Source organism: Leptodactylus fuscus, chromosome 10 (assembly GCF_031893055.1).
Source record: "Leptodactylus fuscus isolate aLepFus1 chromosome 10, aLepFus1.hap2, whole genome shotgun sequence".
NCBI classification, from domain to species: Eukaryota; Metazoa; Chordata; class Amphibia; order Anura; family Leptodactylidae; genus Leptodactylus; species Leptodactylus fuscus.
In genome coordinates this window covers 38,452,316-38,474,451 of record NC_134274.1, presented here as the reverse complement: position 1 = coordinate 38,474,451, position 22,136 = coordinate 38,452,316, and the positions used below count along the sequence as shown (strand labels likewise).

The 22,136-nt window shown below is 44.0% G+C and overlaps 1 protein-coding gene across 1 annotated transcript in view; it reads left to right on the top strand.

Annotated features, from left to right (window-relative positions):
• The window catches only part of RASGEF1A (RasGEF domain family member 1A), a 199,809-nt gene that overhangs the window by 65,374 nt on the left and 112,299 nt on the right, over positions 1 to 22,136 (top strand). The window contains exon 2 of the mRNA XM_075257964.1: positions 10,509 to 10,602. The gene's annotated coding sequence lies outside the window, so the exon portion shown is untranslated. The remainder of the gene's footprint in view (positions 1 to 10,508; positions 10,603 to 22,136) is intronic.

Here is a 22,136-nt window from a genome sequence, read left to right as displayed (position 1 = left end):
TTTACATAGTTACATAGTAGATGAGGTTGGATGAAGACATCAGTCCATCAAGTCCAATCTATAACCCTACAATCCCCTATCATGTTGATCCAGAGGAAGGCAAAAAAAAAACATGAGGCTCCTGCCAATTGCCCCATTTCAGGGGAAAGAATGTAATTTACTAAGAAGCTATTCAAGCATATGGACTTTCTAGAGAGGACTCCCCCTCTTGAGATCTCCATCTATAGGCCAGAATGGAGAACCAGTTTGTAGGAATATCTCCCATACCAGGAGTGGGAGATTAATCATATGATCAGTCTTGGGGCTATTCTCTGAAACCGCTTGTCTGATCAGCCAACCCCTTTAATGAAACTTTCTAAATCAATATGATGGTGAACAAGGTTGAATGTACCTACAGGCAATAGGCTACACTGGGGGATGACGAGGGGAAGATGTATTAGGAGACAAGTCAGAAGATCTTGAATGTGAAAGCTTTGTCAGTTCAGTTCTGTCCTATAAACATCACAAAGACATGTCATAAAACTATCAAGTCTACAAAACACGTTTATGCGAATACGTTTTTTTTCACACATTACTCATTGTATGTGTTTTTAACATGTGTGAGTCAATCTGTCATAATAATCAGAGCTGCTAATGGATCCACATAGCATTATAGAATTATAGCATGTATGTGTATGTGTGAATGGTGTTTAGTAATTAGCATGTGCAATTCTGTGTTACATTTGTAATTGGCTAGGCAGTAGGAGTAGGCACAAAACCTATGCTCCTCCTGTTCATAGTCTATGCCCGATTCTGCAGTTCAATTTCATGTCATAAACGAGAGTGTCCCTGTTACTGGAAAATGCAGACTTTTTTTCTCTAATTCTGGCAAGCCCTTTAAATTGGTTGTCCAGGCAAAAATGGACAATACTTTTAACTTTTAAATCAGCCGGGGGTATTGACACCAATGCTCCGGTGTTCTCCCACATGTCCTGGTTCTGGCGGCTTCTCCTGGGTCTCTTTCGCCACTGGAGTAGAAGAACTGGGATGCACAGGAGGACGCCACAGCATCGGGGACTGGCGAGTATGAATTTTTAATTTTTTTTTCAATACAAAAATCATATAATAGGTTCACTTTTCTTGTGAGCTGTCACAATTCACAAAGCAAACAGATCAACAACACTGTAATGAAACCTACCCATCTTATGGAATACCCTCCCACACACACTTGCCCAGATCTATGGTACACTGAATTGACATAATCCAGGACAATTATTAGTCATTGCATTTTAAATACCTGGATTCACAAAAACCTTGAAATTTACCATAAGAAGAAAAGTGCTCAGTGAAAAAACAAGAGACAAACATGTCGTATTCTTGAAACAAAACTGATTACTAAGCAAGGTCCAAAAAGGCCAAAGATTGTGAATTGGGAGCAACAATAGCAAATGAATTATTGATTGAGGCTAAGTAGCGGCATAAAGTCAAGGCTTCTCCTGCTGTCCAAGGAATTCCTGTGGTAGTTAACATGCTATCGATTACATGTTAAGGTGTTCAAGGCTGCATGTGCACATACATAGGTTCTTTGTGACTCAACTGATCTAGCACTTGGTATATAATAGCATAGTTTGCAAGGTTGAAAGATATAAATCCATGCACTATGGTCTATCAACCTGCAAGGTTAATTCAGAGGAAAGAAAAAATCTCCATGAAAAAGAAGAAAATTTTCATCTTATGGAAAAAAATGTTTCCCAACTCCAAATATGGCAGAATAAACTCCTGGATGAAAGATATGTTATAACTAGAGATGAGCGAACACTGTTCGGATCAGCCGATCCGAACAGCACGCTCCCATAGAAATGAATGGAAGCACCTGTGACGCCGGCTGCCAGCAAAGTCAGCGTCACAGGTGCTTCCATTCATTTCTATGGGAGCGTGCTGTTCGGATTGGCTGATCCGAACAGTGTTCGCTCATCTCTAGTTATAACCATATACCAGGATATCCCCTAAAATCCACTCTTAGGGCGCATTCACACAACCAAGTTTCGGTTTGGTCTGTATGTTGTTATGTCAGTCCAGGTAGCTGCAACGGGGCTAAGGGATAGCAGTAGGGAATCTCGCCCTGCACTACTCCCACTAGCTATCCCGGTCCCTGCCTCACGGATGTGGGTCGGCTGTTCTCAGGCTAAGCCTGACCCCGACAGCTCCTCTCTCACTGATTCCGTAGGCCTAGAGGGAAGTGGGAGAAGGAATGCCCTATAAGACCTCTAGGGACTGGAGACTAAAGGGGGTCACCCCTAACGAACAAGTGAAGCTGCTACTGACAGGGACTGACAAGGGTGTGCGCTGACTAACAACACAAGCAGCACACAGGAAAAATGTGGGAAAGGATTCCCCCAAACCAATATGGGAAGGAACCATACACTAGGAAACAAACACAGGGAAACTGAGTAGAAATCAAAGGATAAGGCAATTCACTCACACAGTCAATTATACATAGAGGGAGGATTGGTGAACACAGAAGGGAAAACACACAAACCAACTCGTTCACCCAAACCTCCCAAAAATCAACCACGGAACTTCCTCTATCCCAGAACACCACCTACTCCTCCTGCTAAGGCCTAGCTCTGTAAAAGCGACACTCAGCACAGAACCATGGGAGGCATGGGTTTAAATACAGAGTAGAGACCACTCCTCCCAGGTGCAAATGGGAGGACAGACTAATCAACCAGGAGATAAAGCTGCCTACCATCAGTGCGCGCGTGCAAGTCAGAAGGTGTGCACCAATACTCACGACAGGACAACCCCACAGCGCCAGGATGCCACCCCAGACACTGCGCAGCCAAAAACTCCCCAGGTAAGAAAAATAGAAATTAAAGAACCTAAATACTCCTAACAGGATCCTCCCCTCAAGGAGAAGACTCCGGATTCTCTAGGAGCATCCTTCTTCGGGAACTCCTTGTGGAATTTCTCCACGAGTCTGGGAGCTGACACATCCGACTCCAGGACCCAAGAATTATCCTCAGGACCGTATCCCTTCCATGCCACCAGATACCATAGCTTCCCCCGAACATATTTGCTATCCAGAACTCGGGATATCTCATACTCCCCGGACTCAGAAACTGGTGGAACCTTAACTGGAGACGTTCCCTTCTTGGCCTTCTTTAACAAGGAGACATGGAAGACCCGGTTTATCTTCCACCTTTTAGGTAGTTGCAGCTGCGCCGCCACTTCATTTACCATCTTGATGATCTTAAAAGGACCCACAAATCTGGGACCCAGCTTCTTGCTAGGAACCTTCAACCTGATATTCTTGGTGGACAACCAAACCATCTCACCAGGGAAGAACTGCAACTCTCCTCTCTTCCGATGCGCCTGGACCTTAGCCTGGTGCGACGCCCGCACCAGATTCTCTCGGATACGGGACCATACCCCTTGCAGCTTTTTAGAAAATAGCTCCTCCTCCGGAACTGGGGAAGAAATGGAAGAAAATACTCCGAAAACAGGATGTCTACCACCGGAGCAAAAAAAAAGGTGTGGTACCTGTGGCATTGGAGTCATGGTTGTTTAGGGAAAATTCTGCCAGGGGGAGAAAGGCAGCCCAATTATTCTGGTTCTCTCGAACAAAACACCTCAAAAACTGTTCCACATCCTGATTCTTCCTCTCTGTTTGTCCGTTAGACTCTGGGTGAAACTCGGAGGAAAATGACAGTGTAACTCCCAACCTGCTGCAAAAAGCCCGCCAGAATTTAGCCACAAATTGCGGTCCCCTGTCCGAAACGATCTCCTCAGGAAGACCATGCAACCTTACAATCTCTTTAATAAACGCCTCAGATAGTGTCTTGGCACATGGCAGCCTGGAAAACGGGATCAAATGGCACATTTTCGTGAAGCGGTCAACGACTACCCAAATGACCGTGAAACCCTTAGACACCGGAAGGCCCGTGATGAAATCCATAGACAGATGAGTCCAAGGTGCCTTAGGAGGTTCCAATGGATGTAGAAGACCGTGGGGACGGGTATGCGACGCCTTGGCTCTTGCACAGACCGAACAATTTTGAACAAACTGCAAGACCTCCTTACTCCACCCTGGCCACCAAAAATTCCTAGACACCAATCTCATGGTCTCTGAAACCCCCGGGTGACCAGCAAGAACCGACTCATGACACTCCCTCAGGAGACTTTGTCGGAGAGTAGTTGGGACAAAAAGCTTGTTTCTAGGTATCTTGGAAGGTGCAGCGTGCTGCGCTTCGATCAAGGCCTTCTCCAATTTCGCGCCCAATACTGCTACCACCACTCCATCCCCAAGAATAGTGGCAGGCGCCTCTCGTTCCTCCTCAGTCGACATATACCGGGATAAAGCATCAGCCTTAACATTCTTTGAACCCGGCACATAAGTCACGTTAAAATGGAACCGTGCAAAAAATAGAGCCCATCTGGCCTGCCGTGCATTTAATCTCTTCGCCGACCCAAGATAAATCAAAGGATAAGGCAATTCACTCACACAGTCAATTATACACAGAGGGAGGATTGGTGAACACAGAAGGGAAAACACACAAACCAACTCGTTCACCCAAACCTCCCAAAAATCAACCACGGAACTTCCTCTATCCCAGAACACCACCTACTCCTCCTGCTAAGGCCTAGCTCTGTAAAAGCGACACTCAGCACAGAACCATGGGAGGCATGGGTTTAAATACAGAGTAGAGACCACTCCTCCCAGGTGCAAATGGGAGGACAGACTAATCAACCAGGAGATAAAGCTGCCTACCATCAGTGCGCGCATGCAAGTCAGAAGGTGTGCACCAATACTCACGACAGGACAACCCCGCAGCGCCAGGATGCCACCCCAGACACTGCGCAGCCAAAAACTCCCCAGGTAAGAAAAATAGAAATTAAAGAACCTAAATACTCCTAACATATGTTGGCTGGATTTACTGGCTTGCACTTTATGATGGGAGAGGGACTCCTAGTACTATGGTTATCTATGCTGTTAGCAGCCCCTCACTCCCAGCAACATATTGTCCCCAAAGTAGGGTTGAGCGATCAGGATTGGAAAAGATCAGATCCAATCGGCGATCGAGCAAATTTCACAATCACGATCGGGATCGGCTGGAAAACGATCGAAAATCAGATTTTAAATATGATCCTGAAATCTCAAGATCGGCTCAACCCCACTCCATAAACATAAAATAACTAGGGCTGAGCGATCGGAATCGGGAAAGATCGCATCCCGATCGGCAATCGAGCAAATTTCACGATCGGGATCGGCTGAAAAATTATCGAGAATCTGATTTTAAAAACGATCCTGAAATCTCAAGATCGGTTCAATCCTACCCCATAGTGATGGAATAGTATATATAACTATACTGCTAGGAGTCCCTCTCCCCGCATAACTTGAAGGCCAGTAAACCAGCCAACTCAGACCAAGCTTCACGGCTGAAACTGGGTTGTGTGAATGGTCCCATCATTTGCACAAGGAGGTGTGAACTTTGCTGTAAGAATATCCTGCTTTCCAATCCTTACAATAGTCATGGAGTGGCGGCAGTCACACTTATATAGTAGCGCTGTCTGGAGTCTTCACTTAAACAGCAGTCAGGATGCAACAAGTCAAATGACAAGGCAGGAATGTGCAAGTAGGAGAGCTAGTAGGAGAACAAGTACCAGACAAAATTTGCAAGATCCAGGTAAAGGCCAAGAACAGGGTTAAGCGGGATTCAACACAGAAGCAGAGGGAAAGAGATCAGGATTGAAATGAACCGTAAACCATAGGCAAGTCCACTTTAATAGGTCTGTCGTTGTCTTCAGGCACTAGATGCCTTACTAACCACACACCTATTGACCTATTATGGACTTAGCCATTTACAGCTATTTCTACAACACAACCTACGACACATTTATCATTGCATTTGCAATCAGTTCTCATGGATGCTGAGTTTTTCTCAGTTTTTATCTGCACATGGCTGGACCATTGTTTTCCCAAGCTACAATCTCTACAAAAGTTCTCAATGTGTCAAGGTTACAGCAACATGACTCTTATCAATAAAGCTGTCGTCTGAGAAGGGAAGGAGAAAATATTCTAAGGAGAAAATATTAAAACAAGGGTGATAGTCCATGATAAGTTTTTTGGCTATTTAGTTTTGGAGATTAAGTTTTATAAGTGTTTCAGTATATAAACCAGCAGGACGTATCGAAATTGCACTTGTAACATGTGAGATACTGTACATTCAATGTGTGAGAAGCAGAACCCCTACTATATCCTATGGGTATACATAGACGTCTTGTTTCTTGGTCAGATTTTTTCAGCTAACAATGTTTACTCTTAACCTTTTGGTAACGTAAAGCCGTGACCTCCTAAATGTTAACAAATGGTCTCCAGAGTCTTCTCCATGAAGGTCTATGTAGAACATGAGACAAAGTTTGAAGGTTACAAATGTTGAGACATACCTTTCATCATGAGCAGAACCTTTAAAAGGTTGTTGTATCTTGTCGACTATTTCAAAGACATTTTTGCACTGTTTGTCTAAGATGTTTTATGCAAATTTTTGTCCAATAGTATAAGTATAAAAAAATTAAAATTTTTTATATATAGAAATCAAATATGCAAATAAAGGTGCATATAGGGAAACTGTATTTCTTGGTATATGGCATGTTTCTCAGCACAAAGCTAGCAAAGACTAGGTTATGTGTTACTTCCAGTTCAGACTCAAGATAAAAAATAGAACTTACCACACTTACTAGGTGCCGAGGGAGGTTATACAACTCTGTACTAGGAAGCTGTATGGAGTTCTTACATTTGTAGATACTATGTACTTGGCTCTGTTATGTGCATGAGCCCAAAAGGCACTTTGACTTCTCCATAGACATGCATGCTCTGTCAGTATGTGTTGTCAATGGAAGAAAGTTGCTACTCCCATTCCGGTGGGGGCTTATATCTTGGGTAAACATAGAGTCTAGAATTACAAAGTTCAACATCCTTGATCTTTGCTACCCCTGGCATCATCTTGGTTGGGAAAAGGTAGTCCCCATACATACACTATACATATACTCCCACTAAAATTGGCGATGAGGACACTTATTCTCCTTTTTCTATGTAGACCGGTGGGTGGTCAGGCCAGATCTAATGAGACTGCTTCATTTTCAGGACATTGAGCTTAATTTCTATCAGCCGTTCGATACCTAAAGATCTTAGGCCTGCAGATAATCCTAATTGTTCCTGTACACTGACGATTTCCATAATCACCCTTGTACTTACAGCAGTAGGACATCTTACATACTAATATGGAAACCACTTCATTTTGTACTCATGCATATAGCATTAGCCTAGGTCAGTGTAGAGTACCTTATTATGTACTATAGGTACCATTGCTTCTAGGGGTGAATACTTCAGTAATATAGTGCATAGTACAGCACACCTCCATGTAAAATTAAACATATGTAGGGACTTGAAAGGTCTACACAAATATTAGAGGAACGGGCCGTACCAAGGCATGGCCAGCCCCTTAACCCAGGAGAATGGTGGTGATGTCATTCTGGGTGTACCAACTTCCCCAATGCAAAGGGGATCACTTTTGGACACCCTGTAAGCAGTGGGGGAGCAGGATAAGGATCCATGCCCTCCCGCAACCCTGCTCCGCAATCCTCCCCATGCAGTCCAGGGCATCCTACCTGCACAGGTGTGGGGCCATCACAAAATACGCACTGTGGGCATGCTGTGATTTCCAAAAACATTGCAAGTTTGCAAGTTGTAGCATGTCAATTATACCTATGGAAATGCCAGCGGACTTAGGAAACCTCTGCAGACTTTCCGTGAAAAGTTCTGTGGGAAAAACCGCAATGTGTCGCCACCGCAATTTTGGGGCTTAGCCTTAACCAGATCTGAAAAGCCCAAAGACATCCCTAACATGTTGGTGTATTGTTTACCCAAATCTTCTCAACCATTACAAAGATATAAGCCCTTTTAGTATTATTGCAAATCAGGATATACTAGCCAAGTGGCCGGTAACACTGCATGACAAATAGCGCACAGAGGCCCTTCCCAGAAAAAGCACAATGTTATCATGTCTGTGAAAAAACAATCCCCTGTATCTAAATATTCTCAATAAAGAAGTGACCTATTGACACCCAGAACCCTGTCCATGCCTTTGTTCACCATAGATACGCACAATAGCTACAGTACATTGAGCGCTATTCTTATTTTATTGCTCTCCATTTTCGCCATACACTTGAGGGTAATGGATAGAAGCCGCTTCATTATTCTTAAGAACATTCCCTGCATTTCTGCTACTCAAATACCATCAGGGTCACTTATAAACAGAGACTTGTAATAAAGCATATCTTCCCGGCACGTAACCTTCTGCATGTCGTGTGAGCCATCACGCACTAAGACGACCATGAAAGTCACAGTGGTTTACATTGAAAAGAAATCTAACAAGACAACTGTAGATCTGAGCAAGGAATTAGGCGAAGCTTTTCCTTAATGCCTGTTTGTATTTCATCTTCGTCTTGTGGGAGGGAAGTGGTTTCAGCTAAGATTTTAAGTTATGCTTATATTTCACAAGCCAGAAGCCAAGATCCCCTTTCAAATGTGTTCGCTGTTATTTTTTTTTATTCTATTCTTTGATTCAAATTGTGCTGATGTGTTTTACAAAATGTTTTTCTCCAGTGTTTGCTTGGTCTTTGCAATTCAGAGTATATGATAAAAGTGGAAGATATGATATGAAAAGTCTCAGCTAACACGATGACTTAAAGGGGTTGTCCAGCTGGGAAAAAGGTTGACAATGGGTTAAAAAATAAGATTGTAATACTAATAACCTCCCTAGTTCCCTGTGAATACAATCCCAAAGCTTTCCTGGTAGGGTTGAGCCGATCTTGAGATTTCAGGATCGTTTTCAAAATCCGATTTTCGATCATTTTCCAGCCAATCCCAATCACGATCGTGAAATTTGCTCGATCGCCGATCGGGATCTGATCTTTCTCGATCCCAATAGCTCAACCCTATTTCTCACTCCTCTGCTGCTCTCTACTGGGTCCCTCTCGAAACAGAAGAAGTGCCATTAAGCCAACTCGAAACGGGTCATCGCTGGGGCCAGTGAATGGAAAGGGATCCAAAAACAGAATGTAAAATATACAAACCTCACACGTTAACTGCCGCCCCCCCCCCCCCCCCAGTCCATACAAGTTGTGTAGCTCAGGAGAGGCTCTTCACGTTAGTTTGCACAAGGAACAATCTCTGCACAGTGTTACTCGGCATGGCTTACCCTATCAATTGTTATTCAGGTTGTATGGCATTATTACTGCACTGATTTATGACCAGCACTATGTAATAAATTGATTTGTACATATCATTTGGGCTGGTGCACGTCATTGCATGGTCATACCATTGGGAAGTCTCTGTTAGTGTAAGTTCACACCGGATTTTTTGGTCCAGAACCTGGGGTGGAGTCTGCCTTAGGTTCCGGACCAAAAAACGGGTAGCCGTGACTGAAAGCCGGTACACTGCACTGGCATCCAGCCGCGCACTCTACTCCGGATTAGGCCCAATGAATGGGCCTAGTCCGGAGGAGGGAGTGTCTTCAGGACGAATCGTGAGGCGAATCGGCCTGAAGAATGAGTATGTCGCTTCTTTTTTCTGGAAGCCGGAACAAATGGCTCCCGGAAAAAAGAACTGACTGGCTCCCAATGATTTCAATGGGAGCCGTCTTTTTGGTCAGGATTTTGAGGCGGATACGGCCTCAAAATCCTGACCAAAAAACCCCGTGTGAACTTACCCTAAGTGGGATCACACAATGGCTATGGAGAAACTGTTTGCTGAGCTTGGCTGTATGAAGACTATATTAGGCACCATCCCGCCATTGGGATGGCCAGACTGCAGTGTGCACCTAATACACAACCTTAATACATAGCCTTTTCACTATGGCCCGCTATGTGGGGCCTAAGCCTTAGGAATACTAACAGTTTCAATTTTCCATGATAATGTCACAAATGGAATACTGAGAATGTATTCCATCTGAAAAGTTTGCACACATTTTTGGAGGAGCGCTTACATCCTTTATGCAGGTTCCCAAAAAGTAGCTACTCCTCCAACCTAGGCCTGGACAATGGACTTTTTTACCCTATAGTTCCAGAGAGAGAATAGCAATAGCTGCCTAACCCTGGCCTGATCTCTGGGACATCATTATTCTGATTTTTATTGCAGTAGTAAGACATTGTTCTGCCTGTAATCATTCTGGAAGTATCTGTGACGCTGGGAAATTAGTCTCATTTACAATTATGGTGATTATAACAGCTGGAATATTGTAAGAAACTAGTGATCTACACTAATACGATTATCCCGGCAAGTATCACATAAGAAGTCCTACCACTGAGCGGACTGGTAATATCAATGTAAGGAATAACATTTCTTATTTCATGCCTACATGGTTAGTGATACAATGAAATACTTGGATCTTATTGTTACTTCTGATGACTACCCACATAAGCTGCCATGGTTGCATTTTTCTCTGATTTCTATTTTATTTGGCTCTTAGGTTGCATTCTCTGGTTTGGTCACACCTACTATTTACTACGGCTTCAGAAAACCCAGACGACGGTGTGTGTGAGTGTCCGTGGAAGCAGCTATGGGTAAGTTTTTTACATCTTTACCAATATTAAGTCATGGTACCAACTATTCTGGAATTTAATAAAAGAAACATTGTAAGGGTGAGTTCACACGGAGTAAAGTGCCGTGTGATGTGGCACGTATACGCCGCGTGAGATTTTGCAGCTGCAAAATAGCGCCGCGTATACGATCCCGGGTCCCATTCAAATCAATGGGAGTGTATACGGCCCGCAAAATCTCACGCGGCGTATACGTGTCACATCACGCGGCACTTTACTCTGTGTGAACTCACCCTTAGACTAATAGCTCTCCCAGTTCCTGAACCCGAAACAAAATGAACCTTCAGATCGCCCATCTCTACTTATCACCTATCAGCAGTATGATCAGCAGGGCGTTCCCCCACCGATCATAAGAGTGGTTTTATCACAAGTCACGTCTTCCATTTAATTTACTGAATCTCTCTGGGCTACTGAAAAGCCAAATGCTTGGATGACTGAAGAAGATGTTTGCAGTTAGACCCTCAATGATCAGACGCATATCCCATATTGGTGGAACAAATTTAGTTCTCCGTGTTCTAGAAAAATTTTGGACACTGGGGATGCAATAATCTAGAAACCTCTGACAGAGAAATGGTTAATGATCTTGGTAAAAGGGACTTACAAATCCTAATGGTTATCCAAACTGTTGTTTGTCCATTGTTGCTTTGCCAGTCATTCTAGTGGATGCCACCTAATTATAGGACAGGTCCTAACCGTTGCATAGTAGCTCCTGTCCTGTGGCAATGAACAGGTTAAATGGGTTGATGCCTGCTGGAGCTTTAGAGAAAACCATTGCTCCGGCTTCTCTCTCTATCTTTCTCCATGGCAACTGCAATAGTGAAGTACTTCAAAGCGGCTCAGCATTTCTCCGATAAAAAAAAAAAAAACATTATTTTTAGCACACGTTTCTTTATTTTCGTATTGTTGTAAACAGGGCTTTCCAGTCATTGTCAAGCGGTGAACAGAAAAACACCATATCCAGCCTGAAAAGAGCTTTCCAAAATAAAAAAAAAAAAAAAAATAGATAAATAATATGCTCTAAAAGCTAAAAAAAAAATAATAAATAATCAGTATACTTATATTTAGAATTTTTCACCTTTTCCTTGATGCAGATGTTCCCATTCTTTATCATAGTGCGTCACTATGTTGCACACTCGTCATTGACATGACCTGACATTGGCTGGCAGTATTACATGAGACGTGTATATAGCACTTTACTATTTAATAGAGATGAGCGAGTAGTATTCGATGGAGTAGGCATTCGATAGAATACTACGGTATTCGAAATATTTGTACTCGATCGAATACTACTAGCTATTTGCAGTAAATATTCGATTCAGAACCAGCATTGATTGGCCGAATGCTATACAGTATATAGCATTCGGCCAATCAACGCTGGTTCTGCCGGAGGCTCGTCTGTGAGTCTAAGCTCGTCACAGCAGTCTCTATAGTGGTCCGATCCTAGACTCCGCCTCCTCACAGACAAGCCTCCGGAAGAACCAGCGTTGATTGGCTGAATGCTGTACACTGGCCAATCTACGCTGGTCAATTCATTCCTATGAGAAAAAGTCAGCTCCTTCGTAACAGCAAGCTGCCAGCTCTCTTCCAACTAGCAAGGACGAGCCTGCTGCAGAACCAGCGTTAATTTGCCGCAGGCTCGTCTTTGCTAGTCGGGAGAGCTGGCAGCTTGCGGTTACGAGGGAGCTTACTTTTTATCAGCGCAACTACAACCGCTGTGCAATTAAAGCACACGGACCCCATAGACTATAATGGGGTCCATTCGCTTTAACTGCACAGCGCTCCTCCTAAACACTCTCCTCCTGCTACTCGTGGACTTGGTGACTCTCCTTTATGCGAATAGTGGTTTCCCCTGACACAAGCATTTTTTCCCATAGACGATAATGGGATTCGATATTTGATCGAGTAGTCGAAATTGAGGCTCTACTCGAAATGAATATCGAAACTCGAAAAATTTCACTGTTCACTCATTTCTACTATTTAACATATTCAGGCTAGGTTCACACCAGCGTGGGACTCTCCATTGTTCAGGTCCACCAAATGACCCAAACGATTAAGAGCCCGTCCACTAGCAGTTACCTGCAGACACCATAGTCTATATTAGGGTTTTTATACTGAAACCAGTGGTGGGAAAGTCCTCCTTGCAAGACTTTATCTCATTAGATTTTCAGTAGAATCTGCAGCAGAGTCTCCTGTGTGACTCCAACACAAATGTGAACCAATTTTTATTACCAGAAAAGCCCATCATGTAAAGTTTTTGTATTTCTTTTGTAAGTGATAGAAATGTATTTAAGTAGGCTGGTTTAGCTTCAAAAACCATGAAAAACATGAGCACTTGTCCTTACACTTCAGGGCACAATAAACTGCTTTATAGAGAGAATGAACAGAACTCATTCCTGAAATAGAAAACTCTGCCCGATGTCGACCACTTTAGTTTTCTACACTTGGTTTAAAGCCATTTACTTACTAACTCATAGTACTATGTAAAAGGCAACCAAAGGTAAAATGGGTTTTCCAAGATAATATAAAAGCTAACTGAGGGTCGCGTTATAATAAAAGAAAAGATACTTTGTTCTCAATTTTGGCAACGCATCCTGTTCTCTCTCGTCCTTGAACTGCTTGGGCCAGGAGAGTATATGTAGCAGCTAAGGGCTTGTTCATAATGGGGCTAGGGACCGCGTATTTTGATCTTGATTTTGACGCGGGAAGTCGCATCAGAATAGGACCAAAATATGCCTGCCGCGACTGTCGCGGCTTCCTGCTGCAGAGTAGGCCCAAAGGAATGGGCCTAGTCCGGAGGGTGCTGTCGCGAGGTGGACGCCGGGGCTGAATCAGCCGCAGAATCCGCCCCAAGAAAGGGCAGCTCACTTCTTTTTTCTGTGAGCGAGAACAAACCGCTCATGGAAAAAAGGACGCTGGCAGTCTACATAGACCTCTATTATGAGGGGGCGGATTTTGAGGTGGATTCGGCGTCAAAATCCACCCACTCTTGCCCCGTGTGTACAAGCCCTAAGGGTTTAAAGCAAACACAATTTCTTATTAATCTTAGCTAACCAGGGAAATACGCTATAGGCTTTTTCCTTTTCTGAGCCAACAACCACAAGTGTAGCTTTAGAACATGCAAAGCCTACAATCACGCCCCGGTCCTGGGTCTCAGAAGGAGACCAGAAGTCTAAGTCATGTGAGAAACACCTCAAAATGTTTTCTCTTATTTGCTATTTCCAAAGTCAACAAAAATGCTAACACATGTACTCATCATCTCCCACCTAGACTACTACAACAACCTTCTCTGTAGCCTTCCAACTAATGCTCGTGTACCCTTCTACCCCACACTAAACTCTGCAGACAAGTTAATAAACCATTCCCCTTGTTTCCCCTCTACACCTCCCCATGTTAATCCATTCACTGGCCATCCTTATCTATGATAGAGTACAAGGTCATCAAAAACCTGACCCAGATAATCTCCAGATATTTCCCCACACAAAGTCCAATGTCCACAAGACTTTCTTGGCTCGTTTTATCTTCTCTTCACATTATGTTCTACAATATTTCCCATGGAGCCCCCATACTATGGAACTTACTGTCCAAAGACATCAGACTATCTCCCCGTGATTGAAAATTTTAAGAGCTACCTGAAAACATCCTCTTTGTGAGATCCTACACCCTACAGTAACCCTGCTGCTATACTACCACATGAGTAGTTTCCAAGTCCACCTATTGTTCCCATCCACCTTCCCAGTGTTCCCAGTTCCAATTCAATCACATAGTTTCCTGTCTATAGTACTAGCTCTTCTACGATGGATATAAAGCCCTTTCCATATGAACCAGCATGATGGTGCTCTAAATGGAAATAATAATAGTTGTTGGGGTGCAGAGTGGTGGAAGATGGTGCACTGGATCCAAACAAGGAGCTTTAATATAAAATGCAGACCATCATTAGGTTTATGAGGAGCATCACGATGGCGATAATCCAGTTTAGAAGGGACATCCTTCCAGCCGCAGTGCGATCCTCTAGCTTTGATTACTGAATCCCTTTTCATCTCGCTTACTGTGATAAGAAAGGTCTCTGGGGAATTTATTCTGCAAATCTACCCAGCAGCTTCTCCTTAAATAAGATAAAATGTGTGGTAATTGAGAAGTGAATATAATTAGCATACAGTATGCAGACTCCTTAAGGTCGCCGGCTGCTAAGTCACTTTATGTGGATACTGCCTTGGAGCCGCCAGCAAAGGAATTTATTGGATTATTGTTCTTATGTTATTTAGAAAAACGACTGACCATCTGAGACCCAATGCTGGGTCTATGTCTTAGCCCTGACATTATCATGGGGCAGACAGAAAACGTTACATTAGGCCGGGGGGCCACGTTGCGAATATGCAATGTTTTGGCCAAATTGACTTTGAATCTTTTGACTCTGAGAACTTTGAGATTAATGCATTTTCTGCAGCTAAGTCTTCTTCTTCAGCCGACACTACACCACGACAGGATCCTCGTAGAAATCAATTTTTAATGTAAAGACCTTGGGACTCCAAGGCGACAAATGTATTGTCTTGAGAAATCAGTAAAAACTTGCACGCCGTATTGGCAAGTATTTTAACGGGGTTTCTGTGATCATTGTAAAAAATTTAAGATCGTTAGAATTGTGTAATCATTGACGCATTAAATGTCAACATCAGACGCCCCCATAGTTTTAGGTTGGAGGTGATATCACACTGTGTTGTAATGCAACTTGTGGCCTTGATAGCTCATTGTGGAGCCTTGGCTTTATACTGTTTCCTTTAGAAGTATTATTACAGCACTCTCAGCCAGTCAATCCTTGTGTGAATAAGACCTTATATTGTTACGTTTCTGGTACTTTTCCTACTTTTCATACTGTTGTATATGGATCACAGCAAGTGAACTGAGGTTGTGCCCACCTGGGGTAAAGAAGTGTAATAGACAAATGCTTTACAGTGTGTACTGTTCCTTTAATTTTACTTTGCTATGGTTCATTATATGGCTACAATATGTTTATACTGATGGTGACGACATGTTGTCATGTGATGTTGTACTCCGTTTTCCCAGGGAAGTTGGGCACATGGCAGCCTACTAGCCTCCAGTGTTGTGTTTGGCAGGGTGGTGAGGGGGAGGTGCGGCCCCAAGCACTATCGTGCAGGAATCTGATCACACACAGCGTCCTATCCATGTGGGAACCCTGTGTTGATGCAGTGGAGAACACAGATGCACAAAAACATTGTGCTCTGACATTCCTGTGGCATTTCCTTTGGCGGGACCACAGAGGAGATAGAGCAGTTGTCACCAAGACGACTTGTAGTATTAGTGAGTCAGCCTCACCCTAAAAAGGTGTGAAGAGTAGCAGCAATAGTGAAGCAGTATAGAGAAAGGGATGATCATGCCGTTGGTGCAACCTGTGCAGCTCAATAGGGGCCTAGTAGGTCAGGCGACCCTTTTCTACTGCCTATTAGATTGTGGGTAAATACTAAAGCTAATGAACTTCATGGCTAATGATCACTCATGGAACACTGTATGCTGAAACATTAGTGGCCTATAACTCGTCTTTAGGGTTGAGCGAACGGGATCGGAAAAGATCGGATTCCGATCGGCGTTCGAGTAAATTTCACGATCGCGGTCGGAATTCTGATCCCGATCTTTTCCAGCAGGATCGAGGTCGGAGGTTATCTCAAGATCGCCTCAATCTTAAAAGTGACTTTTCCCAAAGAGAAGCATTGACTAGGGTTGAGTGATCGGGATCGGACTCCGCGATCGGGATTGGGAACGGCTGGAAAATGATCGGAAATAAGATTTTAAAATTGGTCCTGAAATCTCAAGATCAGCTTAACCCTACTCTTCTTGCATAAGGGTCCTCAGCTGCCCCCTCCCCTCCAGGGCTACAGATACAGCAGTGGTACTATGGCAGGCAGACCAGGCTTAAGAGCGGAGCTTAAAGCCAAAGTATAGTAGAGACCAGGAGGAGCCACTGGAGGTGGCCAAAGGAGTACAGTAAGAGACTGATCTTAAAGTGGGTAGCTGTGATAGTGGAGGTCTACTCTTGGAATCAGAGACAGAAGAAGTTCTCAGAAATGGGAAACCCAAGGACTCAAGAATTAGCTCCCTGAACACAGCTTCCACTTCACAGGCCATGCAACGTCACATTCATTGGTCGCATATATTGATGATATCAAGCACAGCCACTCTACAAATGTATGGTGCTGTGCTTGGTAAGTACTGAAGAAGCTGTAGCACCACAGTAGACTCTTCCGACAGCCAGGGGACCAAGTGTCGAACCTATGATCATTTTTAATTTATGATCCATTCTAATGATTGGTTATCAATTATAAAGACTGGAAAACCCCTTTAAGAGTGCTGGGTGCTACAAATGTACAGATATAGCGGACTTGTGTTTATCATGCCCAACGTAGAAGGAGGGGGATGGGGTATTGGTGGTGTTAATTACTAGGATCAGAGGTGTTAATTACTCTATGATTATGGTCAGATTAACAATAGACAAATGAGGTTCCCTTAAGGAAAACCATTATAGAAAACTCGAGCTATTAATACTGAACGATCCATTACCTATTAGTAAATGCCAGGGCTTGCCAGGCAGTGCATTGCTATCTAGTAGTGGATGTGTCGGCATTAGACGCATCCCTGTTTATACATAGGTGCTATTTTTTTTTGGAGAAAGGCTTGGCAGATGCTTTATATGTGAATGTCTTACAGAGTCCTCACAACACCTGCCAAACATCCAGAACTACTACTGAAGGAACATGATGGAGAAGCTATTTTTGTTATTCTGCTATGCCCAGCTGACTTTTGCTATGGGAAATCCTTGCTCATTGATAAATATCCTGATTTTTCACAAATGCATTCTTGAAATATTTCTTGGAGGAAGTTCGTTACATTATGCAACAATGGTCTACTTGGTGTATACACCACAGCAGTAGGGGGTCACAAGGCCGAGTGAGTACAGACGTCTGAGGTTCAGGACATTAACAATGTATATAACAATGAATATTAAGGAAATGCTTTGGTCTGAAAACATCTTCTGATGCAATTCCTTGAAGAGCATTTCCTTCTAGAATCAAAATATCACCTGTACATATGTCCTTGATCTGTCCTCTTTAGGCCCTTGGCTACACTATTGAGTCCCAGCTGCAGCCCATAAGACTGCATATAACTCAGCGGATTCATGTAGACTGGAGCTGAGTAGAAGCAGCCCTGGCTTTGTTAAAGGATAGAAGAAAGTATTGCTCGTAGTGACAAAACCTAAATACTAGTGTTGTGTAATAGCTCCCCGTTACCCATATAGATGCATAAATGATTTGTCACAGAATACAGATATGTAGGGATTGTTGGATCATATAGCTTTCACCCAGTGGCGTAACTAGGAATGGCAGGGCCCCGTCGCAAACTTTTGACGCCGAAGACCTCGACTGACCCCCTCCTACGCTTTCCTGCGCACTCTATTATGCCCCATAGTGGCCCCTGCACACAGTATTATGTCCCAAAGTGGCCCCTGCACACAGTATTATGCCGCACTGTGGACACCCATAAGCAATTATTATACCCTGAGGTCTGAAAAAACCCCAGAGTATAAGACCCGGGGGAGAAAAACATAAAAAAAACACTTACTCATGGTGGACAACATGGACACCGTCACCACGACACAGCAAGCGAAAAGCGATGCCTTCACCAGCGCTGAGCGCACCTGTCTTTACAAGTGCTCAGCGCTCCTGTCCTGCCTGCCAGTGCTCACCTGTACCTTCACAAGTGCTCTGCGCTTCTAAACATGGACTCCCCCTCTTCTTCTTGCAAAATAAGTCTCCACCCCCCCCCAGCGTCAGGACGCACTCTGAGGGAGGAGACATTGCATAAGGTCCTGTTCAGGCCTGCGCGGGGTGGAAAGTCAACACCCCGCAAAGGCTAACAAAATAGGTCACTCACGGTACCGCTGGTAAGACGGGACCCCCCCTCCACCCACCAGAGAGGAGGGGGGCCCAAGCTTTCAGAAGTAAAAAAAAAATAAATTTCAAATTGACACAGCGTGGGCCCGGGGCCCCTGACGTGTTGGGCCCTAAAGCAGCTGCCTCTGCTGCTACGGCGGTAGTTATGCCACTGCTTTCACCCATTATCTTCACTGACATTGCATTCTTATAAGGGTGCTTGCACACGATGTAACGCAACACTGATTCTTGCAAGATAACTCGTTAAAAAGCCTCCCATTGATTTCAATGTGTAACGCGCAAAACGGAACCCATTGAAGTCAATGGGATTCTGTTTTGCAGTGCTGATTCTTACATGAGTTATCATGCAAGAATCAGTGCCGCATTACATCGTATGCATGCACCCTAATATTGTTAACAAGGTTTGCTTTGGGAAATTTGGGGCATTTCAGATCCAGGAATGTTGTAACTCATTAGGGACCACCTTGGTAAGCCATGCACGAGCTGAGTCAAGTCGAATTTAGCAGGAAATATAGAGTATAACATATCAGAATGTCTTTTGAAAAGTTTTTGGAGATGTTTTTGCAAAGCAAAATACTAGGGGGAATTAAGATTGGTGGTTAGTATGAGTCACCCCAGCTCGGTGGGTTCACTGTGCATACAGATTCGAGGCCAGGGGAGGCAGCACCTTGAAAAAGGGGAGTTTGTCGTGACGCCAGTTGGGGTTTCAGCTTGGGGTGAAGCCGGGCACTATAGACAGGGCTTCTGGGAATAGGTGGTGACGGATGTTATACCCTCCCCAACCAGGGCAGGTCCCAAGGCCAGATGATAAAGGTGAGGAAGGGGTGATTTCCAGGAGGAGTAACAGAGGAGGGATGATCAATGATCATCATGGATGGCTTAAGAAAGCGCAAGGAGCACAAAACAGCTGTTGCCCAGTCTCATTGTCCAGCTATCATCTATTCCTCCCATGTTTTTATGACATATTGAATGAAGGACTCGTTTTTTAACAATATCCAGCCTTGGTGAGTGCCCCCTATCCTTTTTCTAAGCTTCCAAAGTCATTATAAAATGTTACTCCAGATAAACCAGGCCCACTTACCCCACAAAAAGCAAAGCAATGAGTCTGATGTAAAAGCCTTCTCCATTATACCCTGCATACACATGCACACAAAGGCTGGATTCACACCTATGTTCATTGCCCAGCAGACCTAAAGAACGGAAACCCAAGCGTAGGCATGAACCTCGTGTCAGCTTCCCCTTAACTCATAATCATTGGCAGTCTTTTTTCTCTAATTCTACACAACCCCTTTAAGCAAATTCTGTCACCCCTTTAATTTAGAACATCCACAAGATGCCATTAAAAAGATAAATATCCACAAATGAACCCTTTAGTAACCCTGAAGGATTTTCGGGATGGGGTCTTCATACCCCTTACATGGTTGTTGACTGAATACCAATTCCCCAATAGACAAGTGTTATGAATGGGGAAAGGGGAGTTGGATCGATTGTATTGGAATGCCCCAGCCCGATCCTTCTGTCCCCTAACATCTGACTTGGAGGTTGAGTCACATTGGATGGTGACGGGATCCTAAGTCTATTGCACACTGTGAAATAATGAATTATTATCATTACAATTAGCACAAGAAGCATTAATAAAATTCTTTATGGCATAAAAATAGAACACGGCCATTTATCACTGCAATACGATCCGATTAGAGATACAAGAGGTAACAGGTGGCGAGGAGGATAGACAGATGTTTACACTGTAAGACATTAAAGGAGCGATAACTTCTAGAAAGAACCTTATGGTAATAGATACAGAAATCAAAGAAATGCTTTGAGATCCTCTTATTATCATGACAAAGCTGAAAAAGAAGACACAGCAAGATGTAACAATTGCTGCCACATGTTGGGTGTGCTCAGGCCTTTTACTGCCATGGGTTTAAGTTTCTTACAATATCGTAAGTCAGCATTGTGTAGTAGGAATTCATTGTATTGTTACAAAGTATCTTATGCGGGCCATATATTGTATGCAAGTAGGGTCGGACTGGCCCACTGGGAAGTTGGCCGGTGGGCCCTCCATTTTCCTTGTCATGACACCATACACTCACTGAACTTCATACGTATAGTCATTATACAGCATCTCGGACAGCTATGTATTGGTAAAATATAGTGGTGAGTATGTAAGAGTCTACCCCACTTTATTTTTACATACAGAAGACGACATCAGGCACCAAATGAGCAAAATAAAATACAGCCTTATCTTCAGGCAAAAGCAAAACAAAATCCTGCTCGTCTGAGCTAAAACTAAACAGAATTGATAACCTAACTATACGTGTGGCTTACTACCAGCCACACGAACAAAACAAGCACAACTTTGTCTCACCGGACTCAGGGTTACAGGACAGACCCACAGACTCCTTTCACTCCCTGGATCCGCACTAGAATACAAGATCTTCAGCCTTTTTCTGGCCCAGTAATCAGTCAAGGACTCACACCTGGAGCTGAGACCTACTAAGGATAGTGATCTGTGGACAATCTCTCATACACTACTACTGACAAGACAATGTATATAGACAGCTTTAGGCCTCATGCACCCATTGTAGCTAGGGTTGAGGCGATCTTGAGATTTCAGGATCGATTTTAAATTCCAATTTCCGATCATTTTCCATTTGAACCCAATCCCGATCCCAATGCAAGTCAATGGGATTTTTTTAATAATCGAAGATCGTATTTTGAAAACGATCCTATTCACTACACAGCGTGGAGTCCCAAAATTGAACACTTTAATTGTTAGACTCCACGCTGTGTAGTCATTAACAGAAAATCCTCTGGCTACTTAGTCCCCCCCTGGTGTCTACTTACCTGCACAGATCGCTGCCGCTGGTCCAGTCCCCGCTGCTCTCGCTCCTGTTTTCACCTCGCTGCCCTCGTCTCCCAGGTTAGTGTTACAGACCTAGGAAGAAGGTAGGGCTTATGGCTTAGGAGAGTGTGGGCGGGTACAGGGTGGGGAGACGTGAGTGCTCCCCTCCCAGTACCCGCCCATACTCTCCTAAGTCACAAGCCCCGCCTTCTTCCTAGGTCTGTAGCACTAACCTGGGAGGTGGGGGCAACGAGAAGAGGAGTAAAAACAGCTGGGACCAGACCAGCGGCAGCACTTCTGTGCAGATAAAGTGTTATGCTAAGTTCACATATGCTGATGTGTTCTGTCTGTAAGAGTTTGCATGAGGACCCCTACGGACAGAACACAAGCGCAACTGCAAGAGCTGTGCAGTTCAAGCACATGGATCACATTATAGTCTATGGGGACCGTGCGCTTGAACTGCACAGTGTTTGCAGTTGCGCTTGTGTTCCATCCATAGGGGTCCTCATGCAGACTCTTACGGACGGAACACATCAGCATATGTTAACCAAGCCTTAAGGATGTTAGCTAGTCCCCCATTAGAATGAATGGATGCAGCCGGCGCGCAGGGGGTTAAGTTGCCGAATGCCGACACAAGCTGTGTGCCGGCTGCATCCATTCATTCCTGTGGGACCTAGCTAACATTGTTAGCT